Consider the following 13,532-nt stretch of genomic DNA (forward strand, 5'->3'; position numbering starts at 1 on the left):
GAAATTAGAATTGTTGTTTACATTTCAAAGGAGTAGGAAATTAGCAATGCGATTAAAAGTGACTAAAACGGAAGGCGAATGTCGTGGCCTACTTGAAAACAACTCCAGTTTTCCAGCTGGAAGGCCGGGGTAGAGTTTAACCCACCCCCTCCCCCATTCCCGCAAGGCCAAAAAGTCGCCAGTACAGCATAGCTTTACTGTGCTGGGTGTTATGAACTGTCTCGGCCGGTCTGAGCTCTGCTGTTCGTGTTGAAACCGCGTTAAGATTTTGATGTGACCTTTAAGCAAGGAATTTGGTGGCGAAGAATCCACACTGAGATGAAGCGTCTGTGTGGCTTTTCCCCGCAGAATTATTATTCATCCAACTGTGAACTTAACTCAGTTTATCGCCTCAAATCATTCCTTCGAGGCATCTCAACCCATGCAAGGAAGATCAGGTCCTTATTACCCTCGTATTTATTTCTTCGACGCAGACGCACAAAAGAACAGGGCACAAGAGACGTACAGTCTGCTTCTCCACACAATCCCCGAAGGGACTGAATGGGTTTGTTCCTGCGATGAACCACCCGCTCGTTTACCGAGGAAATGAATTCATACCTCAGTTACTCGAACCTCGGCTTTGACCCAACATTCGCATTAGAATGTCGTCCTCTGGAGAGCTTATTTAACGCTTCCAAGTGGTTGAAGTCGACCGGAACAAGGCCCAGGATGTGTGGTGCCGTAATCATATGATTGGTAATATATCTGGCTGCATTTCGTGCCCTGTACATCCAGACGAATCAGTCGCGATTATGTGGCTGTAGGTTGACATATTCCTGGTATTATGTAATAGCCATACATCGCCGTTCCAATGATCCAGGATTCTAAATTCGTTAAATACAAGGCCCACTGTGTTGCAAGGAGGGGATCATTAGTATTTGCAGGTCCGCTGATCAAATAGAATTTATGCACAATCGGTCAGACTAGTAGAAGTGTTAATAAGTAGAAAATTCTTGTGACAAACGCTGACGTACGTAACATTATTTTATTTTATTAATTAGCTGTAAACCAATCAGACTGTTTCAAAGGAGGAAGATAATTTTTCACAAAAATATTAGATACTCAGACTTATTTCTTGGGGGGCCAAGTCAATATCCAATACTTCAATGTCCTGATATTAGCAACAACAGAAAATTATAGTAATATTTACGTAATTATTGATTTTTAATTATCATGATTTTTTGTAGCGCAGATTTGCATAATTTTGCGTCTATGCCATTTTACTTTAAACTTAATGCCTTAATAACAAAGATGTTATATTTTACAATGATAAGCTTAAATATAAAATTTGAAGATTTTCCATGAAGTGGTCCTAGTGTAGGTCCCACCTCAGAACCTCGCACTGTCACGTTGTAACTTATAGGCATGGCTATCGTACCTGATCTTACAAAATTAGAATTGTTCGAATGGTGCTTGCGGGGGCGGACAAAATGTTGGACTTCCTTCGAAATAGAGACAGTAAGCTAAGACGCAAAGAATTAGTCTATATAAATAACGGAACTAGAAATATGCGAAATAATGTACACTTTTGTAAATTTGAAGCCGTGGCTGTAGTAAGGAAGATTTTGCTTTCAGCTGCATTGTTTAAGATGACTGTTTTGTGAGATGTTTGGAAGGAATTGACCGACGTTTCAGAGGCGCTTACTGCCTCCATCGTTATGATGCAGGCAAAGCGGGTTTTAGAACGTTCAGGAAATGAAAGGTACTTTAGAAGAAACGCCCGTGTGTCCGTACAATTGTTTTCAGTACCACCAGGAGTGGCTAGTATCTCGGAGATGACATCTCTTTCAGAGGTGATAAATCTAAACAGAGACTTAAGTCTTCGCAGAAAGTAACTGTCATTTTCAAATATAAACTGTGTTATAAAACAATATTTTCCCTTGTTCAGAAATGCGGGAGATGGAACACTCGAGTTACAGCCGTAGATGTAAGGATGCTACTCATAAATAATTCACACGAATACCGCGTTCACGTGAGTCGTGTCTTACATGATTAAAAGACAGACGTTTTCACAAAAACATATTCAGTGAGTTACAAGCATACAGCGTAGTTACTGTGTAGTGTAATAACAACGCCGGAGTATAAAATTTATAAATCAAATATAAGTTTTTATCGACATTTTGTGATACGGAATAATGAAGGAAAACTGAAATGAAAAGTCAGGTCTTAATAGTAAAGGAGCTATAGAGTTGAATCTATACGCGTCCTATGATTCCCACAGCTGTCTCTATGAGAAAGATTGGATCAGTACGATTTTATGAAGCTGTCTTTCTTACAAAAACATACTCAAGGCCTTTAATGTCTCTTATTTTACTGGATAAATTTCATGGAAGTTTTAAAACAGGGCACTGCTTTCAAGGTTATAATTCTTAGTACCCATAGAAAAAGTGTCATTTAAAAACCAACCCAGCAAAAATCAAATACCTCTGTGCAAAACCAAAATCAAGCACCCCTCCAAAAACTCGAATCAAGGTCACCCCTGTTGCTAGGCCGCTCCTGACGTCAGCTGGGTAAGAACTGCGCAGGTGCGAACAAGCTGTATTCACAAACAGAACGTGTGCCCAATCTCCAGCGTCGCTTCTCAACGAAAATGTCCTTTGCTGCTGTTTCTAAGCGATGAGCATCGCGTATCCTGACAAGCAACAACACTTCGGGACTCAGGAAGTGCTTGTGAGTCTTCGGTGCTGTGGTCGGTGTTCTCCAAGTTCTCCGTAACAAACAAAGACTAAAAAGCGAATCGTTTGACTTTGTTACAAAACTCAGAAATACTGTTGCAGTTGGCAAAATATTATAATTTTTAGCTTCCTCGCTCTTAACCACGGCGCAGTTACTTCAGTCTTAGAAAAATATGAATACGTACAGACACAAATTCGATTCCGTAGGATCCATCGTCTGGGGACAAAACGCAACAGAGCACTTGGCAGCACGCGGTGTAAGGGGAAGACGTTTCTGTTGTCTTCTGCGACGCGGGACGTTTTAAGGAAGCGCCTATCGCATTAACACATAAATCTCTGTGTAAAATTATTTTATCAATCCGTGATTGTAGAAGAGGAAGCCAACAATTTATTGTACGAGCGCGTATACACGTATTTGTTTTATTTATTGCTGAAAGATGAGCATTGTTTAACGAATTTAATACTAAGAAGAAAAAAATTTTTTTTCGAAGAAATGGGAAACATGTTTTCTTTCAAAATTTTAAGTGTACATTATGCGGTTAGCAGGAAACGCAGTTTAACTAAGCAACTTATAGATTGATGTGTCCACACGTCACATTGGTATAGTTCTGCACCCGAGTATAGAACTCGGAATACAGACATCATTGATTTCCTTTCTAGCATTTACTTATATTTAATAGCTTTCGTTTGTTTCGATTATTTATACATATTTTATATTATTGATATAACTGAACAAGATTGGGGAGGTCTGCTTTGTACATTTACTGGGTCCCTGTCACCACCGCATGGCGCGTCCTCAGGTTCCGGATAAAGAGACGGCCTCCAGGTATGGAGGTTAGCTGCGAATATATTGAATAAGCAGTCGCGGACAGCGATCGAGGGGTGGTCGTCCAGCTTGGGGGTTGGGCGTGAGGCTAACAACCTCTCACAGTAAAAATACAGCGTTGTTACGAGAAAGATAATCAGGCCTCGAAACCGGACGGACTCTTCGGCACGCCCAGGACACGGTCCGGTGGAGGGCTTTGGTTAATTCGGTGATGAACCTTCGGGTTCGGTAAGTCATCTAGTTAGTTAGTTAGTTAGTTATAAAAGTCAACAATTGGGCATAATATTATATAGTTCGTATGATCGATAGCACATAGCAGTACGGATACTTTATATGGGTTCAGAAAAATGACAGCGCGATTAGCTCTTCGACTTGGCAGGACGCATATTTCGAACCACAGACCGTTCACCGCACAGCCGCAGATGATGGTAAGAGTAATTCAAATTGCTAGTGATACACGGCATCACGAATAATTTATTAAATGTCTGATAGTGGCGTGATCACAGAGGACCATTATTCGAGCATTCACGCTGGAAATTCCGAATGTAGAAAATGAAATTAAAAAAAACTACCACTGTGAAATTGTGATACGGTATCCAATTTTAGGTGTTCTTAAAATTTGGTTGAAGCAAAGAACAGCTACTGTGACTGTTCTGTCCTACTGACGCCACCAGGGGCGCTGCCTTCAGCAGTTACTGCAGAGGACGTTGGATCACTTCGTAATGGCGGAGAATCGTCCCGCCACCTCGACAATACGAGCGTTCCTCACGCAGGAAGTCAGAAAAAACTTGTGTGGACTCGTCTCCAAAGGCATGGCCTACATACAAGGAGACAGGACAAGCCCATTAGGCATTTTCTGACAAAGCCCAAGCGTAAAGAACGCCTACAAATGGGGACTGCGTGACGCTAATGATATGACGTTTTTACAGTGCTTCATAAAACCGTTGGAGTCGTTCGCCCTTCTACATTTGGGAATCAGCCTGATAACTGTGGAGACAATTTACTTGAATAAATAATTCTTCCATCATTCGCCATACCATGGACATTATCACAGATGACTCGTAGCTTCTGATGTAATTGTAACTTACAGCGATAAATCACGTCTGATTGTATTAAAATAGTGCCTAGTTTAAACTTTTTGGAAGTCGGCAGAAACACCGATAAATACTGTAAGCGAATCACATTTGATGAGCTGTTTCTCTACTCCGCTGGAACAATCAGACGGCATTATGGCACGTGCATCAAAAGATGTGAATTAATTAACATCACGATGTTAATTAATGCAGCTGTACGTACGTACGTGAACAAATTTCGTAAAAGAAGATAACGCACACGGCAGCAATAGGAGAGCCGTACTGGATGCAAATTTAATAACCCATGCCAGTGCTTATGAATTTTCACGAGGTGATAAATGAACGCATAATAGGGATGACGCCCCAGTCTCCCCAACAATACGTAGCAGTTTTCCATTACGCTATCCAGTGTTGCATTTTCCGTGTTCTGGGCTGCGCTAACATATTAATTTGCATCGGTGTTTAGCTTTCGCTTATTTGCTGTTGGTCTCAGTTATTTACTGTACAACAAAGCTGAACTAATTATATTATAACCGTCAAGTATTGAAAACGCTGTACTCGGTTATCCGGAAAACCAATAATTAAAATTGATGGTCAGTGTTATTCTAAACAACATAAATTATACTTCATTATTTTATTCCAATTTATTTTCACTCTGGCGATTTTTATGACCGAAAATCACTACATCTTGTAACGAGTTAGTCGTGTATTTTTATTTGCAGGATGTGCGCTTACCTCAGACGTATATGAAGCCGTTCTTCGGAGACTCGCGCAAAGTGCCATGATGCAGGGGGTCCCGAAGTTTTTGACAAGCAAAATATATTTCCTCTCAATTCGGAAACGGAATCTGCAACATATATAAAATTACACAAATTAATAATTCTTATTTCCGCATGAATATTTAAATAATATAGTAAGAATAATTAAAAACCAAACTTTAACGGAAACAACTTTGGCACATGGAATTTGAAGTGTAGGAAGTTTATCAGCTCAGAATAATAAAGTATATCTAAAATATTATTAAGTATATATACAAATAAATCAGTATATATAATGGCGCACGTGTAATTTATACGGAAACTTAAAATATAAGATTGTTGTGGCCTTTTTACTTTTAAAGACAATTAAAATGCGTGTGGCATCAACTGGGAAAAGTGGAAGGAAACTTGTCGGAAGATTGTTCCTCATGACATTTTCTATCGATGACGTCAGGACGAACTATACGAATCGTACAGCGACGCATGGCGTCTGCCTCACACAGACGCGCCTCTTCAAGACCATCAGCGCAGGGCATAAAAAAGTGATTGGAGATAAATACACAAGATAAATCAGTCCCACTTAAATTTCAACTAAATATCATTATTACGTAGGTCCTTAAAGCTTGTAGACGTGCTCTACGATGATATAATTCTAATGACTGAATTCCAAACCCAACGAAAATACCATAAGATCTGAGTTAAAATATAACCTAACACCGGCTGCTATAAGCTCAAATCAGAAACTCTAATTTAATATTGATTACAAAATTATTAGCATTTTAATTAGCCTACTGTCTTAATCATGCCAAGTTAATGGTTATACTAATTGCTTCAACTGTCATTGAATAATTTGTGTCTCACACGACAAATGCTATGTTAGTAATGGATCGTAAAAAATACACAGTTCAATGACAAATTTGTTATTTAATACGATTGGTATTTTGGGATGGACAGAAAGACACACATAATTACGTAAAATTGCCTAGCTTTTGAATATACATTCTGTGATTAAAAAAAATTACATTTTCTCTTACAACGTGATCAAAGATCTCCTCGTTAATAATCAGTGATGATGAAGGTGCTACGTTTGAAAATTAACCATTTCTTACGTTCTCTTGATGTAATCCGTAGCATATTATTGCTTTATTATCTGAGGTTTAGAGTTTGCCTTAAATCCTACCAAACTGACAACAAACAAACAAAGTGTAGCTTAGAGAATATTACTCTTTCCAAAGCAGACGTCTACCACCAGAAATATCGTGCGCCGGCAGAGACGCTGTTAGAATTAATTTTGTACATCAGCGAGGCAGTCGTAAACCCTTGTAACATGCTATTCTGCACAAAGTGTATCATTACAGTGGCACAGAGTGGCCAGTCCCATTAGGGGACGCCATTTGCGTTGCAACGGGGCCTCTGAATCACAAAGTCATTAGCGTGACAGTTAGTACCTGTAGGTGGATATTTTGGTACAGGCCCCGATAATATTAATAAAGACTTACTGAGGCAGTAATGGAATTTCGATTCGCGATAAATTGCGTGAAACGACGGTAACCTTTACACTGGAGAGGTTAAAACGGCCGTGTGCTGTGACGTGATGGCCTTTGATTCACCGTCTTACTCGAAGCGGCTAATTTTCTCAGAAGCTGCAGCAGAATTAAAGTTGCGGTCAGTGGAAGTACGAAGCCTGAGAGCAGTTTCGACCTGTCCATGACAAATAGGTGAGTTCATCTAAGGAGGAAGTCAGGACCAGATGTAATAGCTCTTCCGGGGGAGAGGGTAGAGGAGATAATAATTTCAATGACAGGAGCATTTGGAAAAATCTAGAATGAAGTATCCGCTCTTAATATTATGGTTAGTTTCACACTTCGCTTTGGTATTCTACCATATGTGTTGTACGTTTCTTCGTATAAGAAATTTATTTTTATTTTCTGCAATTTAAACGGATGAAACTGGTATGTATAGTTGCGGTAAATGCAAACTACAATACTACACGAGCACTCTTACTTAACTTTTCATGCTGACCTGGAATCTCAAGCGATGATCTACTGTTATAAAAACATAGACAAACTGAAATACTGGTTTTATTTAAATATGAAGTTGGAACGTTGCATATAAAATTCCAGTATTGACATTTTGCAGGAATTATGTCTCGTAGCTACAGAAAAGTTAGAACAAAAATATTCCTTGTGCGTCTTTAAATAATAATCATCAACCGTTCGATTCGACTCTTTGAATAAAACTCGCCAAAAAAAAAAAACAGAAATATTTTTCACTTAAAGATGTTGTAGCGCCGTGTGAATTGTATGTACAGACTAATGGCACTGACGGTGGAGGCAGCAAGGACCTCTAAATCGTCGGTAACCTTCTACGGCGCAAGAACCCAGAAGACAGCCAACTTCGGCTTCACCGCCGTGAAAATATCAAATCCTACTTAATTATTCGATGTTCATTCTTCGCCCTGAAATTTTAAACTCACCATTAAATCACCTGAAGCACTGATTAGTTTCAATTACTGTTATTTTGAGGGAACGCAATCTACTTAATTTGCACTGATTATGGTCCAGATGGCCTAAAAGCTTTTTCGAAATTGTGATACGTACAGTCGAAATTAATTTAATAGCCTAGTCTATAAAAATACCACGGTTTGTGGTGTCTGCCGCGTGCGATGTCATTACACTATTACACTTTAACCTGCAATATTTTCAAATGTATCTCATATTTGGTGAAAAGCACACTGATTTCAGCAATGATGCAAACTCTCCGATTATCAAAGCTCTAATTTGAATTACAGATTTATTTCCGGCACTGGGATGCCGCGCATTTCATGAAAGTCATTTCAGACTGTCATTTCACAGAGACCCCCCTAGTTACACTGGCGTGCGTCGCGTGGTGGGGAGTTATTCCGTGCTACAGTGAAAGAACGTTCCTCTTTACTTCTAGGCCGGCCGTACGTATATATAATTTCCTTCGACTGGCGTTAAGAATCCTTCTTTGTTTTATTCATTAGCCATGTACTCGTTTTAACTCCCTAAAGTTCAACCTGCTTAAAAAATCAACAGTCTTTTATTTTTTATATGTGGGTTTCGTGTGATTCTCACTCTAAACGGGCGTCGTTAAATTTAAAACAAACACTCACCATTTTATTTTTGTAATGGTGAGGTATGATGTTCTCTTTGCGGTACGGACTGATTTATATTTTACTATATTTCTTTTAATTTTGTCCAAGGCATCTTAAAATGAATTTTGCGTCTCTCTCGTGATTGGCATTGCGCAGAAGATGCATCAACTTTGCCAATAAACCGGATAAATTATCACTGATTCGAATACATTGCATATATTTTATCAACAGTTGATGTTGCTATAGCGCGTTAAACAGCTCAAATATTTTGTTGGTTGTTAAATTCTGACCAAAGTGCGTTTCAGTAACTAAATTATCAGGGACTTTCTTCTGTCTCCCGTTCAACCAACCAGCGTCAATGCTACAGACATCCAGTAATCCATTTCACTATTGACAATTCGTTTCATAATCATCTTCAAGTGAAGCAAATAGCAGATGTACTGCGAAAGGAAGTCTGCATAATTTGTAGACGCACTCTTCTCAGAATATAAAAATGCCGATAAAATATAATGGGAATAAAATCCGGCTTTGGCTTACACGAAAGGCGCGGGGGAGGGGGGAAAGTGTGCGGAGATGCAGGGCGGAAGAGACCATTCGGCAAACTTAGCGCTGGACAGGAGCGTAAGTTACGTGATCTCGAAGCAATATTTTGTGAGAGTGTGGACTGTGTTTAGGGCAAAGTTCTTGCGAAAGTAGAAAAGAAAGGCGGAGATATTTTTGACTACGTCAATTTTTCAAGCACAAGTCTGACGTAGTGTATTAATAAAGTTTCTCCTCCGAAACGATGTCAAGTTTCTACATAAACTGCGATGTGTCGACCCAGTGTTTCTGATATCTGCAATATGAGTCTGTAGAACACATGTGATAAAATTTTACATATCAGTGGAATTACAGGCCACTGCAAAATCAGTAACTCCTTTGAAATTTTGAGACATTTTTGAGGAAACAGGTTGTGTTATATTAAGTCGATGCGAGAATAGACACGCATCACACTCTTCAATGCTTTCGTGTCCTTCCACATTAAAAATTGTTTCGGTGATAAAATTAAACCACCGAATTTACTAATTTATTCAGACGTTTATCTGTTAAACCGAATTTGGTTGCATACTTAAGAAATAATTTCGTCATACATAAGTCATGGCACATACCTCAGAATTTTTGTGCATTGCTTTATCTGTAACAAAACATGGTGTCGGAATAACCCACAGTGACACAAATTTCATATCGAGTGTCGAAGTTAGGATCTCGAGTTCAGAATTTATTGACAAAAACTCAGGACTAGACTAACGTTTTCGAATTGAGAGAATGTAGGATAAGATTGACAGCCGGTAACTACTCGACTTCGCTCCTATGGAAAATAAAATATTAATTAACGTATTCTACTATTATACGTCAAAGTTTTGACATTATAGTTTATTTACAAAAGCAAGGAACAATATGTTTTGCATAACTTTTTGCTGTTTACGTACACCTGTGTTCTTTGTCAGTAGAGAACATACTAAAATCAATTCTTCCACAAATATTGCAATTGTGTGGAATTGTGTTGTAAACATGAAACACTATGGACTTCGAAATTAGGTCCTCGAAACAGGCAACGCAAATAGGATGACGTACTGGAGTAGTTATAATATTGAAATGAATCTAAGAGAAATGTGGTTTTGGGTGAGGGATAGAACCATTTGGTTCAGGACAGGGAACGTTGGTGGCTCTTGTGAACACGGTAATGAACGTCCGGGTGAGGAATATCTTGACTAGGCTAAGAAAACTGTTACCTTCTGATGGAGTTAGTCAGGACTTGAGACTTAGTTTAAGTTCGAATGAATAATCTCTGCGATTGGTAAAACTACTTCGTCGGGGGATCGGCCATTCATGTCCACCCCGCAATTAATTAAATTTTACAGAATTAACCACTGAGCCTTCCAGTTTACTTTAACTTCAGAAGGACGGGACTGCAGAACTGTTTTAAATGGAAGCCACAAAACGCATTGAAAGGTTCAACACGTAACTGCTTGAATCGTGTAATTCGCTGCTTATTGCTTCGCGTAGCCAAACGCGTACAGTTGTCACACGTTCAAGTGACAGTGTATATAGGAATATTTTAAGTCAGTGTGAGTCGGAATGTTTCATTGTGCGAAATGTTTTACTTGCGTGTGCATTTTCCGAAGCTTTATTCTGTTATGAGGCGAACGAAGCGATATTTGACCTGATGCAACTTTGGAAACCTTATCTGTGTTATTATACCCCCCCCCCCTTCTCGGTATAGCGTTCGGTTTAACAGGGCAGCGTTGCAACAGTCGGGCAGAACAGAAATTATCTGCATCATGCCTCATTTAGTATTCATAGTCTGCGCTGGGTATTGGCAGTAATGGTTAATTCGAACGGCAATAGTAGATATAATAACTTCGCGATACAGAAGCCGTGCACCTGCTTCGAACATGCACCATTAACGACAATTTACTACAGCAATTCTACTTTGGTTCTACGTAAACAACCCGGGACTAATGTTCACGACACAGGAGAACTTAATGTAATATTACCAGAAAGAAATATTTGTGTTTATACTTAATTTTCGTAAACAGACACGAAGGAGACTCTCGGCTTAAAAATGACTGAAGTTGGCCGTCCAGTACATTGCAAAATGCAGACAGCTATAAAATCTAAGTTCAGTTAGTGAGCATGACCACAGATTTATTGGGATCCTTTTCCACTACTAATTGGTTTTGTGGTTTCATTAACTATCGTTTTAGGCCTGCAACGTATCTGTTTCAGACATTACATTGTAGAATGAAAGGATAATTAGTGTTTTTTAAAAAGTACGCCGAACCACTGCTTGGATTGTAACATCGTCTTATCAGGGATTAGCCCGGTTTGTGAGAAATGCTGTTCATTTGCAGATCCCACACAAGGGACACGGCCCCGCCTACCCCCAATCATGGAGGAAATCGCAGAAGCCTTCAGCCAAAACTATCCTAACTCTTCTGGGTTCAACTCTCAACGCCAATTCAATCAAGGGTATTTTCGTCAAGGACAAATTATCTGATGGGACCATCCTCCCACGTCGGCAACAGTCCAAAGACGCCTCGTCCGAACATGCTAAGGCTCTCAGCCAAGACACGAATCCCATTGGCTTAAGCGCATCACGAGTGAGAGTTTAGGTTAGCTTCTGCTTACGAATTACAGAAAGAGAGAAAACATCTCGTGTTTAGAAATGGTCTAACCTTGAAGGGGAAGGCGTCTGGAGCTCCATGTGAGACTTCGCCCCACCGGTTCGTCGTTTGACTCTCCGTTCTAAAACCAAATACGCTGCACGATACTAAATTCCTAACTTAAGTACTGATGTAACTTAACCTAATCCAACGTAATAAAAAATTAGGAATTATACCGGAATCTAAATGAATACCAAATCTAATTAATTTAAGAAAGAACACTAAGGCATTAACCTGAGGAGTTTTGTCCTAATTATCTGCCATCCTTTAAAATCCGTCCAATAACATGAAGCATTACTAACCAAACAAACATATTACATAAGAACATACAACGACTTTGGAGCATGAAGATTAATGCGGGGATTCGGATTTGCCCGATAAAAGTTCTGGCCCGAGTCCTCCAATCACAGATCTTCCGGCCAAAGTGATTTTACTTCCCCCTCAACAACAGCAGTGGCTTTCAGCTAATGCGATTACAACCTTTATGAGTCCAGTCCCCAGACATCCATAAGACCAAAGTTCTTTCTTCGCAAAAGACGCATTGCGTGGTGGGAGCACTAGCCCTTGGTCGGAATTCGTCGGAACTTCGGGGAAGACAAGAACGCAGTTAGCCTAAGCGCATCCTTGCACTTCGTAAGAAGGGATCAATGGTTTAGCTCAGCAAGGAATGTCGTGTTACTCCACTGTTGGATGGCAAGTGTCGTTTAGAGGCAGGAACTAGTTCTGTCGGTTGGGCCCCCCGAGAACAGAGACAAATTATAACCTCCGAAACGTCTTATCAATAAAATTAGGATGATTGATAAGTCTGTGATTGTAACAACACATCATTGTCATAAACCTTCATATTTAATTGGTCAGGCAGCACGCTTTGTTCTGAATAGTACTATTCTAAGTTCCAATTTGTTTGAATGCTCTAATTAGAAACGCTAACCTACAGGCTTAACATATTTCCCCGACATTACTGTATGAACAGGATCTGCACATTTTGTACTGAACAGGTAATCCAGTTGGTTACTGCGAGTGTGAAATCCACGATATCTCGAGCAAAACAAGGTGAGATACATTTGAATATGGCAAGTTTTTAAACAACATAGAAAGTTCTATTATTACTTAAAATGGCACTGAGAATTTTGTGTAAGCTTTTCACCTCTGAACTTGTATGAAGTGCACGCCTTAAGCAACAACCAAGAAAGTTACTTATGTTTTCTGCGGCAAGAACATCTCCAACTCCTTCCTGGAAATCATCATCGCCGTCATTTGTCTGAAACGAAATTGCTTAATGGACGTAATATGCGACGTGAATTGCAAACAGACCACCTCGACAATTTCCATTTGCCTCGTGAGGCCACGTGCAGACCACTTTAAGTCGTTCCGAGCAGAATCTACGATGCTGTCTAAATATGCATAAGGAAAATCGCCATTTTTAAGCCCAACACCTAAACTTCACTCTTTGCACTACGTCAGGGGTTTACAACTTTTCAAGACCTTGGGCCACATTCATTTTTGTACTAACTCGCCGATAGCCACGTTGTAAATGAGGACACTTTATTGCAATTTATTGAGATGTATTAAAAATGTTAGGGAACATATTTACATATTATGTGTACGTATACTTTATTTAATCTACTGATTTCTTACAGCTGTTAACTATCCACTGAAACCTATGCAGGCGATAATTACTTTTCTATCATTCAGGTTGATTCAGTATTAAAATAATGTATGTAGGCAGCACAAGACATATTTACGGGCTTCAGACTGATAACCGCTGAGCTATTTCCTTTCATTTCCTAACTTTCATTCGTACGTTCAGAGAAAAGAGTGTTTTTCACTGGAACTG

At 39.5% G+C, this 13,532-nt stretch overlaps 1 protein-coding gene across 2 annotated transcripts in view; it reads right to left on the reverse strand.

Moving 5' to 3' along the window:
* LOC110831562 (motile sperm domain-containing protein 2) overlaps nt 1–13,532 on the reverse strand; it is a 367,668-nt gene that overhangs the window by 236,771 nt on the left and 117,365 nt on the right. For both annotated transcript variants that reach the window (XM_087347503.1, XM_087347506.1), the window contains exon 2: nt 5,349–5,460. The gene's annotated coding sequence lies outside the window, so the exon portion shown is untranslated. The remainder of the gene's footprint in view (nt 1–5,348; nt 5,461–13,532) is intronic.

Source organism: Zootermopsis nevadensis, unplaced genomic scaffold, assembly GCF_977971745.1.
Source record: "Zootermopsis nevadensis isolate Lab colony 2312 unplaced genomic scaffold, Znev_1.0 Znev_ptg000011l, whole genome shotgun sequence".
Taxonomy (NCBI): Eukaryota; Metazoa; Arthropoda; class Insecta; order Blattodea; family Termopsidae; genus Zootermopsis; species Zootermopsis nevadensis.